The sequence below is a fragment of the Gracilinanus agilis genome, chromosome 2 (genome assembly GCF_016433145.1).
Source record: "Gracilinanus agilis isolate LMUSP501 chromosome 2, AgileGrace, whole genome shotgun sequence".
Lineage (NCBI taxonomy): Eukaryota > Metazoa > Chordata > Mammalia > Didelphimorphia > Didelphidae > Gracilinanus > Gracilinanus agilis.
In genome coordinates, this window is record NC_058131.1 from 514195136 (window position 1) to 514208600 (window position 13465).

Sequence of the window (13465 nt, forward strand, 5' to 3'; positions counted from 1 at the left end):
AAATTGCCTAGATTAACAGCAGAAGAAATAGAATACCTAAATAATCCCATATCAGAAAGAGAAATTGAACAAGCCATCAAAGAACTCCCTAAGAAAAAATCACCAGGACCTGATGGATTCACAAGGGAATTCTATCAGACATTCAAAGAGCAACTAATCCCAATACTATACAAATTATTGGATATGATAAGCAAAGGAGGAGGGCTACCAAATTCCTTTCATGACACAAATATGGTACTGATCCCAAAGCCAGGTAGACCAAAAACAGAGAAAGAAAACTATAGACCAATCTCCCTAATGAACATAGATGCAAAAATCTTAAATAGAATATTAGCAAAGAGACTCCAGCAAGTAATTAAGAAGATCATCCACCATGATCAGGTGGGATTTATACCAGGAATGCAAGGATGGTGCAACATTAGGAAAACCATCCACATAATTGACCATATCAACAGTCTAACAAACAAAAATCATATGATTATCTCAATAGATGCTGAAAAAGCCTTTGACAAAATACAGCATCCATTCCTATAAGGACCTTTCCTAAAAATAATAAACAGTATATACCTAAAACCATCAAAAAGCATCATATGCAATGGGGATAAATTAGAAGCCTTCCCAATGAGATCAGGAGTGAAACAAGGATGCCCATTATCACCTCTATTATTCAACATAGTACTAGAAACACTAGCAATAGCAATTAGAGAAGAAAAAGAAATTGAAGGTATCAAAATAGGCAATGAGGAGACTAAGCTATCACTCTTTGCAGATGATATGATGGTATACTTAAAAAAACCTAGAGAATCAACTAAGAGGCTGGTAGAAATAATCAACAACTTTAGCAAAGTGGCAGGATTCAAAATAAATGCACATAAATCATCAGCATTTCTATATATTTCCAACACATTAGAGCAGCAAGAGGTAGAAAGAGAAACACCATTTAAAATCACCCTAGACAACATAAAATACTTGGGAATCTATCTAACAAAACAAACACAGCAATTATACAAAAACAACTACAAAACACTTTCCAAACAAATAAAACTGGATCTCAACAATTAGAAAGCCATTAATTGTTCATGGGTAGGATGAGCTAACATAATAAAAATGAACATTATACCCAAATTAATTTACCTATTTAGCGCCATACCTATCAAATTACCAAAAAACTTCCTTACTGAATTAGGAAAAACTATAACAAATTTCATTTGGAATAACAAAAGATCAAGAATATCAAGGGAAATAATGAAAAAAAATTGTGAAGGAAGGGGGCCTAGCAGTACCAGATATTAAACTATAATATAAAGCAGCAGTCATCAAAACAATATGGTACTGGCTAAGTGATAGAAGGGAGGATCAGTGGAATAGACTTGGGGTTAATGATGTCAGCGAGACAGTGTATGATAAACCCAAAGAGCCCAACTTTTGGGACATGAATCCACTATTCAACAAAAACTGCTGGGAAATATGGAAAACAATATGGGAAAGATGAGGTTTAGATCAACATCTCACACCCTATACCAAGATAAATCAGAATGGGTGAATGACCTGAATATAAAGAGGGAAACTATAAATAAGCTAAGTGAACACAAAATAGTATACCTATCAGTTCTCTGGGAAAGGAAAGATTTTAAAACCAAGCAAGAGTTAGAGAAAATTACAAAATGTAAATTAAATGGTTTTGATTATATCAAGCTAAAAAGCTTTTGTACAAACAAAAACAATGTAGTCAAAATCAGAAGGGAAACAACAAATTGGGAAAAAATCTTTATAACAAAAAACTCTGACAGGGGTCTAATTACTCAAATATACAAGGAGTTAAATCAATTGTATAAAAAACCAAGCCACTCCCCAATTGAAAAATCAGCAAGAGACATGAATAGGCAATTCTCAGGTAAAGAAATCAAAAGTATCAAAAAGCACATGAGAAAGTGTTCTAAATCTCTAATAATTAGAGAAATGCAAATCAAAACAACTCTGAGGTATCACCTCACACCTAGCAGATTGGCTAAAATGAAAGAAGGGGAGAGTATTGAATGCTGGAGGGGATGTGGCAAAATTGGGACATTAAAGCATTGCTGGTGGAGTTGTGAAATGATCCAACCATTCTTTCTGACAATTTGGAATTATGCTCAAAGGGCTTTAAAAGAATGCTTGCCCTTTGATCCAGCCATACCTTTGTTGGGTTTGTACCCCAAAGAGATCATAGATAAACAGACTTGTATGAAAATATTTATAGCTGTGCTTTTTGTAGTGGCAAAGAACTGGAAAATGAGGGTTTGCCCTTCAATTGGGAAATGGCTGAACCAATTGTGGTATATGCTGGTGATGGAATACTATTGTGCTTAAAGAATAATAAACTGGAGGAGTTCCAGGTGAACTGGAGAGACCTCCAGGAACTGATGCAGAGCGAAATGAGCAGAGCCAGAAGAACATTGTACACAGAGACTGATATACTGTGGTAAAATTGAATGTAATGGACTTCTGTACCAGCAGCAATGCAATGACACAAGACAGATATGAGGGATTTATGGTAAAAAAATGCTACCCACATTCAGAGGAAGATCTGCAGGAGAGGAAACATATATGATAATCAATTGCTTGAATGCATGGGTTGAGGTGTACATGATTGGGGATGTAGACTCGAAAAGACCACACCGATGCAACTATCAACAATTTGAAAATAGGTTTTGATCAATGACACATGTTAAAACCAGTAGAAATGTGCATCGGCCATGGGTGGGGGGAATCCAGGGGGTGAAGGGGAAAGTAGGGGCATGAAGCATGTAAACAGGTTAAATATGAATATTAATAAATGTTTTAAAAAAAAAGAGATGAGGAGTCAGGGATGTTTGGATGTTTCAGGAAGAGGACATTCCAGGAAGAAAGTTTCAGGATGAGATAGTCTTAAAGTTATGATTTTGAAATTTGAAGTCAAGTGCAGGGGTGGCCTAGCATAGATTATGTTTCTAGCATCTGTGAATAAAATTTCTTAAATGCATCATCAAATCTTAGACTGTAATGGGAAGGGGTTCTGAATTTGCATCTTTCTTTCTCTTATTTCCTAACAGTAATAATGTCTGTGAAAATTGAAAGCATGTTCCAAAGTTTTGTATATTTTGATAACTGATTCTCACCTAAGGTAAATTGGCTACTCTTTATATGCCAAAAAGAGTACAATGGGAAAAACTGGGTTGCCTAGACAGTTTGAATGCTAATAAAGAGCCTGTCCATTGTGCAAGCTTTAACCAACCATTCTCTCAAGAAATGAGAATATCAGAAATTGAATGAATTTTTAAACTTTGAATTGTCTGATAATTTGAGGAAGAGGAAATTCAACTCAGTCACATTGGGCAAAGACATTGGCTCACTACAAAAGTCTTTCCCTATAGCATCATAACTGAAATGCTAGAATGTCAGAAAATTAAAGTAGTTTGTGACCCAAAGCGGAATGGAAAAATGAATGGTAAGTGAGTAGATGATATACCATATGGTAAATAATCAGAAGAAGTAAGGAAGTCAGTATTGTATTTGGTTTAGAAAATTGACTGTAATAGTTATGTTGCTATATATGTGTGTGTGTGTGTAGAGTCAACATTTATGTTCCACTCTGAGAGACAGAAGGATAGGTAGATCTCTGCGTATATGTGATTTAGACAGACAGATCCATCTATATGTATATAATATATGTGTATATTTACATAAACATAAAAATGCATATTACACACATATACAGAAATACCTATCTGTTTCTTGAAGTGAAACATTCATGCTATCTGTCTTGTCACATAACTAATACATATATACATCTACATGTATATATGTATCCTGTTATAAATAAAGGGGATAGAAGAAAGTAAACTGGATACTACCACTCTTAATTGGGTGACAGTATTGGTAGTTCAGATATGTGGCTAATGCAAGATCACCTGAGTCTTGCCATCTAGCTAGATGTTGTAACACCTCCTCCTTTATAACAGTGCCCAGGCAGGATCCTTCAGGTCAGTAAATGGTATCCCTTCAGGTCCCACCTGGGGTTGATTGATGATGGATATTGGGCTCTATTAGCCTTGGACAAGTTTATCTGACTGCTTTGCTCCCTTCCCAGAGAAGTGATGAAACAACCACTCCAGGAAGGTACTTGAATAGCTTTATCTATATTTAGCAAAGAAAGGAAATGGGATTTAGGAAATGGGAAGAGGAATAGGGAAAGCCTAAACTAATTTTGATAATAAACTAATCCCTCAGAGCTGTAGGCAGGTGAGTGATTCTGGCTTGTTATTAGCTCCTCTGGCTCAGCCTGGCCACAACTAAACCAAAGCAAGCAAGCTGTTGTTTGATGTCTTTCTGCTTCTTCTTCCTGCTAGATGTTATGCCTTTACAGCCTTCAGGAACCACCCTTTCCACCCTCTTCTTCTTCTCCTGCCCACTTCCTGGATCCCTCCCGGGCCCCAGGATACCTAGATATCTAAAGATGGTTTGAATACCTAAATATCTAGGGGACAGAAGAATAAGAGGATTCACGGTCTGGATACAGGTTGGCAAATATTAATAAGGTACAAGAGAGGAGTTCTTGCAAGGTTGAGCCAAGCAAGCCTCAGATCCAAATAGACCAGGGTCAACAGATCCCAGGTCCAAGGGAAAGGAAAGAACCAAAAGCCCTTTGTCAGGGGCTGCCTGGGTATTTATACTCCCCTGGCCAACCGCTTTCTCTCCTGTCCTCATGGCCTCTGGGAACATTCTGATGCCCAACAGTCTTCACCTGTCAATCAAGGTTGGGACTCTCAGCTCCCAGAGTTTCAATATAACAATCCATATATGTATGTATGTGTGTCTACATATACACAAACCACAGATATATAATAAGGCAAAAATAGTTAACTTGCCCGGGTGCACATCGCTGAATATGTGTATGTTTGTGTGTGAGCATGTGCATGTGTGTGTGCAAAAACCCAAAGGAAGGCCTCTGATCCTTTTTGGTTCATTATTGAGTTTCAAGGAAAACCATGGATGAGAGTAATACTGTATATACATGAGTATTTTATTATTTTCAGAGTTAGAGGGAACATTTTGCATGAGCAAAAACCCATCAAAATATTGAATAAAATCATTATTACTCAGTGCCTTTCCTATAAATGGGTAAACAAAAGTGAATCTCTAAAGAAGAGAGTATATTGTTTTTGAAGGGTCATATTTCTCATTTTTCCTATCTAATTATATGTAGGTTTGGGGGATGTTGTGATGGTCTGTAGGCTGAGAGCTCTGAGAGCCCCCTCTCCCTACTGACTCAATTGACTCATGAGATGCTGATAAATTAAAGACTTTCCTCAGCTTGGATATGAGCTTTTGATCTCAGTCTGAACTTGATCAGATCAGGGGTTGACTAAATAATAGCCCCACTTAGGTTCCAAACTTGGGACAGATGTGAGGTGGGGCGGTGTGACTTGTTCTTGGCTTGCTCTTCCCTCCTTGCTACAGCTTCTTGCTGGCTCTGCTCTCCTCTCACTCCAGTGTCACAGATGTTCTCTACCTATATTTTGGGTGTTTCTTTTCTTGAAATTTGTTTCAGTCTGTCTCCTTGTTGGTTCTTTCACTCCTGTATTTGTTCTGTGGCTATATTTTAATCTTGGTCAAAGAGGATTCTCATGGTGGCACAGAGATTTTCTGGATTATTCCGCCATCTGGGCTCTAAGGGTCATATTTCTAATGCTATAATTTTTACTTTAAAATGTTCACTTCTTTTTGCCAAAAAATATGGAAAATCATGTCCTTCCCTTAAAGTTGCCAAAGAGATTCATTAACTGCAGGTTAACAGCAGACAATTTAACAGAGAGCAAGTTAACTTTGCAATTACTCAAGGACCTATCTACTTAGAAAGCACTTAATAAATGTTTGTTAAATGATTGACTTTAGAGATAAATAGTGCAGATAGTAAAATAGGAACTATGGAGATTCTTAGTCCTTGGGAAGCACAAAGGGAGTTATGAAAAAAAAACCTTTTAATTTTGCTGGGATTGTGACATCAGTTAATTTTTATCATAACATCTTTGATCTTTAGTAAATTTGTGTGGTGAATTACATATGGGATTTTTGTTAGTCCTTTTATTATTTTATCTTTTCCCTTTTCATACAACTATAGTTTGATATATTCCTTCCCTAAAGTTCTTCTTAGATATAAATTTTTTTCTCGTAATATTTTTTGATGATTATGACAGCACATTCCATCTTGAACTATGAAACTCGAAAGGCTTCTGAGGACCTCTCTAGTAAGTTGTAAATGTTTTGGAATCTGCTTTAGGGGATTACTATACTTAAGAGTAGTCCAACATTCTGCTTATTAGCTCACAATCAGGTATGGTACAAAGAATGGGTACTAGAAACTTATTCCATATTACAGTAATGAAGTGCAGAATCTAGCACATAAGAGAATAGGAATTGAACCTATGATTTTATTCATCTAGAAAACTCCCAGGCAAGGAAATGTCTTCTACTAAGAAGACTGGTATTCTCTCTGTAACTAACTGTTGGAGAATAGCCTAGAACACTGAGAGGTTGAATGATTTCCCTAGAGTTACATGGTTAATATGGTCTAGAAATAGAATTTGTAACTAGATCTTCCTGAATTAAAGAAAAGGTTTCTTTTCACTCTCCTTCAATAGCCTCATGTTAACTTTAAGCACATAGTAAGTGTTTAATATATGCTTCTTGATTTATTTGTTGATTAATGTAATATGACAAGCATTGTGCTAAGTGCTGAGGACAGATGTCAAGGAAATGAAATGGAATAGTAAGAATAGAAGAGAGAATGGAGAGCAGTTTGTGAATGACAGTATGATGGAGAGGAAGCTGTAAAATGAAAAAGACTAAGGATTTATATAGTAGCTACTGTGCATCAGATATTACATTTAAGCACTTTATAAATATTATTTCACTTGATCCTCACAATAAACCTTGGATGTAACTGCTGGTTTTGGCCTGATTACAGCTGAGAAAATCAAGGGTATCCAGGTTATTCACACATCTAATAAGTATCTGAGGCATGATTCAAGCTTGTCTTCTTGATTCCAAGTCCCATTTCTATCCACTGTATCTCTTAGCTGCTATAGGACAATTCCAAAGAAAAAGAACTCCAAAGTTTTAACTCTGCATTTCTAAATCAAATTGAACACAGAAAATTCTGTAACACACTAAATATGAAAGGTGCAATGGGTCTATATTGCCCCTTGTGTGTTTCCATTCACTGATTTATTCTTAAACCTCACAATTCACTTCGACCCATATGTCAAATCTCCTCCTGAGACGTGTACTTTCATTCGGAAGAAATATTTGTTAGTGAGCAACTTAGGTATTCAAAGGCCAGCAGGACTTTTATTTTACATGATTTAACATGTGTTTCTTATAATATTTATGAGCACATTCATTTCAAATGCAGTATACTATTATGGGGAATGATTGATCATTATACTTTTGCATAGGAAACTCGGGAAATGTGTGAAATATTTATCCAAAGGTTGATCATTCCAATTTTGAATTACAAAGTAAAAGACTTTCTACCTCTGTACAACAATGAAAGAACTAACTTAGAAACCAGACCATTGCTGATACTAATGGTAAATAACCTATTAGATAAACTGTTTAAGTAGACTATATGGATTTATTGGATGAAAACTGATCAGAATAGCCATGAAATGAGTAAGATTACATATTTACTTACACTAAAAAGGATGAGATTATTAATAAAATCTGATTAGAATTTTATCATATAATCACAGAACTAGAGCTAGAAAAAAACATCAGAGAGCATCTAGTCAAACAACTTCATCTTATAAATGAGGAAATTTAGGCCAAGGAGGTTTAATCAACTGTCCTAGGTCAAACAGGGGTATCATAATAAGTAAGAAAACCTGTGAATTTTCTATTACATTATGCTTAATCTTCACTATGTATTTATTTCCATTCTCTCAGAAATTATTTTATTTTTTATGTCAAAGGCAGTACATTATATTAAGGAGACCTTAAGATGCATCACCTTCAAAATGTATGAGCAGTGGATAGAGAACACAACACTGATAGGATCACATATCCCAGATGTATATGGACCAGAGAATGAAAGAACTTTAGTGCTTGTACATAGATAAGGTTGGGAAAGACAGGTAGAGAGAAACAGAGACAGGTGAGAGAGGAAGAGAAGAGAAAGAAGAGGAAAAGGGATGGGAGAAGAAGAGGAAGAGTTCATGAGTAGTAAAAGTATTTTTGTGGGTTAATCAGTTTCAGAATTCAAGATATCCAAAATGATAATATGAGAAAAATCACCAAAGGAAAATTATATGGATTCTCCTCCTCTTAACTGGGCTTCTGGAAATGGGTGATCCATTCGCCTATATTCATAGCAACATAATATCAATATCATAGAGAATGATAGACCTGTAATGATCTTTCATTCTAGAATACACATACATTCTTGAAACTAGTTCTAAGCTAGGATCTACAGTATCAAACTGGAGTCACAAAATCTTAGGTGGAAGGAACCTCAGACACCAAGTAGACCAACCAATAACTAAACAATCTCATCTCTAAAACAAGTTGTCATCTTGTCTCCACTTGAAGGCCCTTAATTATGAGAAAGCCACTTTGTCCTGAAGTAGTCCATTCCACATTTGGAGAACTAATTTTAGAAATTCTTTCCTTAAACCAAACCTAAATTTTTTTCTATTAACTTTCACCAATTGCTTATAATTCAGACCTTTGGGACCAAATGTAGTTTAATGCTAATCTTATTTCAATGTTAAAGTCCTTCAAATATTAGATACCATATTCAGTTTTGAAACTACTTAGTCTAACATTCAAGGTCTTGAAAAATATGAGACATAGGGCTAGAAATGAGTAGAACATTTATCTATTCCAACTTTCCTTATTTTCTCAATGAAGAAATTTGAAATAGAAAGTGTTAGTATCTTGAACAGATAGCATATACCATAGTTGGAAAATGAACCCAGCTTTTCGTGCCAAATCCAATCCCCTTTCCACTATATTACATTTCCTGTGAGACAATATTCCTTATCAACTTTATCTCATAATCCTTTTCTTCATAAACCCTATATTCAAGTCTAATTGATCTATTTTCTGATTCTTCCTAAAAACGAAACAATAAAAACTCCTTTAGATCTTTTTCATTCATTAGTCAAGATGCATTTAGGCCATATTTACTTTATGCTAGATGTTGTTCTAAATCCTGGAAAAAACAAAGAAAGGAAATATGCAGACAGAGAAAGAGACATAGATTGGTAGATAGGAGAACCAAAAAATTAATAGTATCTACCCTCAAAGATCATACATTTTAATAAAAGAAGAACATTGAATAACTAGGTACAAAAATGTTATATACAAAGATGGAAAATAATCTGAAGGTGATGCGTTAACATATGTGAGACACTTTTAAAGACCTCCTATGGAATGTTGAGCTGTGATATGCCTCTTGAAGAAAGCCAGGGGGAACTAAGACATAGAGTAAAGGGAGAAGAATATTCCAGGAATAATGGGGTGCATGAAAAGGCATATAGAGAGGAAACAGAGTGGTTTCTTTGAGGAACTGCAAGTAGACCATAATAGTTTTATCACAGAGTGTTTGAAGGAGAGTAAAATATAAGATTGCAAGGGTAAGAATGGGCCTAATTTGTTTTGACCTTTAGACACATTATTCACTATGCCTGGGAGTGTTTTTTCTCTCTTTTTGGCGAATGAAATCCAGACCATCCAATAAAGCCCAACTTCAATGCTATCTTCTCCATGTATTATCTCAGTTTTTCACATGCAAATATCCCTGATCTCACACAGCAGTAAATTTCTATACCTCTATAATGCCTTTATTATATAACATTATATATAATAGTGATCTGTATTTCTATTTTGTCCCTCTATAGAATGAGAACAAGGATGACGTTTTATCCTAATGATTTCTCTCCTTCAGTACTCACTACAATGGGCACTTAAATGTATGTTGATATTCTTTGTTATAGCAAAGACTAGGGCACAAAGTCAATGTACATTAATTGGGAAATGGCTAAACAAAATATGTTGCATGAATGTAATAAAATATTTCTCTTCTTTAAGAAATGATGAATATGCAGAATTCTGAGGGGTTTTAGATATGTGAAATGATGCAAAATATATTTAAAAACAGAAAATAATACATACAATGGCTAAAATAATGTAAATAGAAATAACAAAAACCTATAAGTTAACCACTTGGTTTTATCCATTCAAAGGAAATAAAGAAATACTTCTCTCTCCCATATTTGCATAGGTGGGAGAGAGATTATGAATATAGAACAGTGGATGTACTATCAAACTCTGCTGATACATTGCCTAGTTTTGCTTAACTGTTTTATTTTTCTTCATTATTTTTCCTCTTTATCCATTATTTTATGGATAGCACTATAAGAAGAGGAGAAAGGAAGAATATAATTGACAATGAAAGTGGTATGAAAACAGAATTTATTAGGTAAATTATATTGAATTGGATAATCCTTAAAACTCAATATTATTAAAAAGTAGAAAATGAAATATTCATCTTTCACTAGAAATAAAAAAGCAGATGTCAATGCAAAGAAAGAACAGATAATAGAAAGAGTATGTATTGCACTTCAGAACTGTGGGTAGTTTCTATGCTAGATTAGGCTTACTCAGACCATTTAGATAATATATCAGATCGTCACATCATTAAATAAAGTGTCCACGTCAGTAAGCTCACAGGTCCAGAAAAGTATCAAAAATAATTATTGCTCTGGCATTAAAGGTCATCTTTATACATTCTTTTAATATAAAAATATATTTGGAAAAATTCATTGATATTATACTACAATAGCTGATTTGTGTGATCTTTGAAAAATGTATGATTATGTATTCTACCCTTTACTGCCCTGTAGTCTTTGGGTTTCTATCAACCCCTTAACAAATATATCTACAGCAACGACAACAACATAGTTAGCATTTACATAGCACTTATCTCCTTTTATCCCTTTAAGATCTTGTCAGACACAAAGATCAAACATAGATTGTTCAACCAAAGCTCATGACAAAAAAAACTCCTTATGTACTTTCAGAAATCATAATGGCAATGATCCCTGTCACTATATCTAACTGATTCTGCATTTTAAAAATATTACTTGAATAAATTATTCATAAAAAAGTGGATGAAATTGCATTTGCAGAATTGATAAAAATGGATATTAAAAAGAAATCTTGGATTATCTTGGCACAGAAGGCACAACTGATGTGTACCCATATGATTATAAATTGAGTTAGAAGATATTGTAGGATATTACTTCTGTGGGTAGTTATTTCTCCTTGATTTTTTGGCACTGAACTACATGTGTTTTCTCTAACCATATGTTATGTGACAGCCATGAAAATAAGCTCTGGTCCACGTGCCCAGTGTCTAAAATAAATCTGGGTGGGCCTAATGAAAGTCAGGCAGCAGGGTCCAAAAGACATTTACTATAAACGTACTTTTTTCCACTCTCCCAGCTCCTTCCAGCTTGGTTTCCATGGAAATCTTCAGCTCTGTCTATATAACAGTCTGAAAATGTTTTGAATGTGAAGAAAAAAAATATAGAATTGAGTCAATGATTGAATGCCAGGAATGTTCACTTTCAGTCTTGACCAAGTCCATAGATTTCATTGCTTTTAGTCAAAACAATTTAAACGTGTTTTTTCTCCTTTGCTTTATATTTCTGAGATAGTCATCTGATTTTTTATTGACTAGGGTTGATTGATAGATGGCAGAATGCAAATCAAGTAGATTCCCTATTGTAGTAACTGTAAAAAAAATATTATGGTATCTAAAAGCAGGACTTGTAGAGTAATCAGTGATTACTCACTTTCAAGTTGCTTCATACCTTACTCAAAATCCAGGAAGAGAAGACTACTAAGTTGAATGTATTCAGCATATGTTTATCTTCCAAACACATGCACACATGTACACACATGCAATATATATATGTGTGTAATACATACATGCAGTATATATGTGCATTCATCTATAAATATTTTAAAATATACATACATGTATCTTGTCCATGTATATTCATTTGTGTCCGTATTTGTATAAATGTGTGTATCTATATTCTCCTTGTGTAGCCTATGTAGTGTGGCATGCAAACTACCATGTGATGTCTCATATGTGCAATGTGTGTTTATAACATGATATTGCTGTTCCACGTATTTCTTCCTTCCAGTCCTTTTCCTGCACAGTATTTAATAAAGGTTACAACACTCTTGTGATTGTCCATTACTTCTTGCCACCTCTGCTGTGAATTACTGCAGCTTGTAGCTTCTGTGTTCTTCATTTCTTCATCTGTACAGCATGCGTACTTGTCTGGCGTCTATTGTCTTGTCAGGTGGTTGGCTTGTCACCTTCTTAATCAGGAACAATAACTGTTGTGATGTAATTGTGTTAACTTTGTGTTGTTTTGTGTTGTAAAAAATTTTGCTGTTTTTTTTTCCTCAGTCTTTTCCTTTTTAAGATTTCAAGCAGTTCATTCGTTTTCAACAGAACCATCTGTCTGCTGTGGCTCTGACAGTGAATTCATGTCTTGTTGCTCTAAGTCAGGATGTTCTTCATGGTGTTCTTCATGTACAGCATGTTCTTTTACAGGTTTCACATGTGTGATATGGAACCAAGGGTCTCTATTCTCAACTTTCACACAAATTGGGCTAGTCAATAGTATTTGGTAAGGCCCGACCCATTTAGGGTCTAGAACAGATTTTCTTGTAAAGTTCCTCATGTAGACCATATCCCCCTGTTTAAGCTGATGTAAACTAAACTCTAAAGGAATTATCTGGATTAACAAGCCAAGTTTGTGCAATTTATCCAGTCTCTTCTTTAGAGCTTTTATATATCTATATAGCTGACATTCAGCTCCAATGTGTGACAAGAGAGCTGACTTCTGGGATGAACTATGCCATGGAGCGTTCCTATACAGAAGTTCATACGGTGACAATCTTGTGTCACTACAGGGTTGACTTCTTAAATAAAAAAGAACAATGGGGAATGCTTGTACCCATTTCAGATGGCTTTCAGAACACACTTTCCCAATCAGAGTTTTAATTCTCTTATTGCAGATTTAAATTTTCCCTGAGGATGAGGGGTGATAGACTGAATGTAAGCTTCTCTTTATCCCCAAGGTCTTATAAATCTCATGCAAGATGTTTTGGGAAAAGTGTGTCCCATGGTCCAAATCAATTCTAGATGGTACAGAGAATCTCGGAACTATCTCTCTCAGAAGTGTCTTCACCACAAAGGCTGCATTGTTTTTCCTTGCAGGGAACACTTCTGGCCATCAAGGCAACCTGTCAATGATGACTAGGGCATATTTGTATCCTTGACAATTGGGCATTGATATATAATCTATCTGCAAGCACTCAAACGGGGTATATGCCAATTGTCTGCCTCCTAGTCCCTTAA